At 43.9% G+C, this 2459-nt stretch overlaps 1 long non-coding RNA gene across 1 annotated transcript; it reads right to left on the bottom strand.

Moving 5' to 3' along the window:
* Positions 1–267: 267 nt before the first annotated feature.
* LOC144226769 (uncharacterized) lies at positions 268–1816 on the bottom strand. Its single transcript, XR_013333732.1, has 2 exons — positions 1755–1816; positions 268–448 (listed from the first exon to the last, which is right to left on the bottom strand). It is a non-coding gene; the product is annotated as an uncharacterized LOC144226769 (long non-coding RNA).
* Positions 1817–2459: the final 643 nt, after the last annotated feature.

Below are 2459 nucleotides of genomic sequence, written 5' to 3'. Positions count from 1 at the left end.
CTGTGCGCAGCTACAGCCATCTGCTTACACAGGTACCTGTATTTAAAGCACACACACCCATAGCTAACGTTCACGCACAGCACTAACGCATGCCTCCGCAAACAACCACATCGATGCCTGCCAAAAATACCAGCTCGGCCTCTAAGACGCACAAGGCAGCAGGGACGCTCATCTATTATGACTTGGTTTTCTTTCTCAGAAGCCAAGACACAGATAATTAACCGGGAATAAAATGCGCATATTGATGAAAAAAATCATGTGTCCCTGTTAGGCTTAAGCTGACTTTTTAATGTACAATCATGTTTCAATTTAAATTGCGTTCTAACGAGCTTCTCTGTACTTGTTGGTGAAGCAGAGGAATGCAGATAACACCGAGTTTTCACTTTTGTGTTCTTAGCCAGGGAGCCCAGCCGGCAGCCGGTAACTGGTTTCTAATTTCAGCATTTTTCTGTAAAGTAAAAGGTAGACATACGGTTAATGATATCTGCAATCTCTCAACTGTTTTATGATGATTTCTATGTCATTTTAGTCATAACATTTGTACAAAAGTTTCTTAGGCAGCATAAACTACATGCTTCTGACGAATAAAGGCATGTTTGCCACATGCAAAGGAACTAATTAGAAATTCTTTTGATGTGCATTTCAAATCAGGAAGGACCTGGATATCACCTATGGATTTTTTTATTTCATGTTTTTATTAAAATTCTGACTAGTTAACAATTTTATGGTAAAATTGGTTCCAGGAGTAGAATGTAGAGATTAATCACTTACATAGCACCCAGTGCTCATACCGACAAGTGCCGCCCTTAGTACCTATCCCCCATCTAGCCCATCCCCCCTCTTCCCCCCATCAACCCTCAGTTTGCGCTCTATAGTTAAGAGTCTCTTATGGTTTATTTCCCTCTCCCTTTTCCCCCCTTCTCTTATGTTTGCTTGTTTTTTTCTAATTCCACATACCAGTGAAATCTTATGATATCTGTCTTTCCCTGACTGACTTGTTTCTCTTAGCATAATACACTCCAGTTCTATCCATGGAGTTGCAAATGGCAAGATTTCATTCTTTTTGATGGCTGAGTACTACTCCATTGTATACACCTACCACATCTTTATCCACTCATCAGTTGATGGACATTTGGACTCGCTCCATAATTTGGCTATTGTCCTTAGCGCTGCTATAAGCATCAGGGTGCATGTGCCTCTTGGAATCGGCATCCTTTTGATTGCTGGGTCGTAGGGTAGTTTTACTTTTAAGGATCTTTTTAAAAATGCAGGCACATGCTCTGTACTATCTCAGGACTGGAATGTGTGTTGTATGGTCTCAAACATTCCAGGCAGGATTTCCTCACTGTCCTAACAGTCTCAGTGTGCTGTGGGCCACATGACTCTTTGTCTATTGTCACGTCACCCAGGCTCCTGAGGCTCTGGCCGGCTCTGTCTCCTGACACAAGCACCGTGTTTCTCATCTGCTCGGCCCCTTGCTGGGGTTTCCAGAGTAGTGAGCTTCTGCGGTGAGGGTTGGGATACCTCTAATAGGGTTTCCAGTCTGTTCTTGAGCCAGGAAGCTGCTGTCTGCTGGCAGAACCCCTAATATGTCTGGTGTGGACCTTATGTCATCCGTCCTGACCTTCCCTGCCTTTGTGTGACCTTCCATCTCAGTTAACACTATGTGACCACCATGCAGTTACACCCTCACTTTGGCCAGGAGCTTCTGGGAATATGTATCAACCTGTGTCTACAGCAGCCCCAAGATTTACCTGGTTTTCCTGGGGACTTTTCAGTTCTATTCACTCTCCTGAGTCAGCAGTATAAGATGATGTCGTTCTATTCTGTTAGACACAGGCGCGCACGCGCGCGCGCACGCACGCACACACACACACACTCTCTGGGCAGTCATGATGAATCAGTTGCCATNGTCGTTCTATTCTGTTAGACACAGGCGCGCACGCGCGCGCGCACGCACGCACACACACACACACACACTCTCTGGGCAGTCATGATGAATCAGCTGCCACGCACGTCACTGAGAAGAGGGAATGTACCGGACCTTCCTGTGGATATCTGCTGTGACCCCACGGGCCTCTGGTTCCTCACGAAGACAGTGTGTATAATCTCATCACCTCAGCAAGGGTCTGTCAAAAGGTACACAAATGGCCCGTGAGCAGTAGGAGTGAAGAACATGAAAATACAAGATAAAATAAGTCAGTGAGAAAGTTTTGAAATTATGAAAAGAGAAGATCGTTATGTAGCTAACACACTATTAACATAATCATATATTTTCTCTTCCTTATTTAGGGAAGTTTTTATCACTCCGAAGAGAACAGATAATAAGTTAATACTCACATTATTTACTTAGAAGAAAATCGATAGCAAACGTGAAAACGTTTTAACATTTTTTTCTTCTCATTTTCTTTTTCAAAGAACCAAACCGAAGCTGCCTTGATGCCAACATGCACCCCCCA

The sequence above is a fragment of the Crocuta crocuta genome, unplaced genomic scaffold (assembly GCF_008692635.1).
Source record: "Crocuta crocuta isolate KB4526 unplaced genomic scaffold, BGI_CrCroc_1.0 scaffold750, whole genome shotgun sequence".
Taxonomy (NCBI): domain Eukaryota; kingdom Metazoa; phylum Chordata; class Mammalia; order Carnivora; family Hyaenidae; genus Crocuta; species Crocuta crocuta.
The sequence above is the reverse complement of the archived record's forward strand: the minus strand, read 5'-3'. Positions and strand labels throughout refer to the sequence as shown.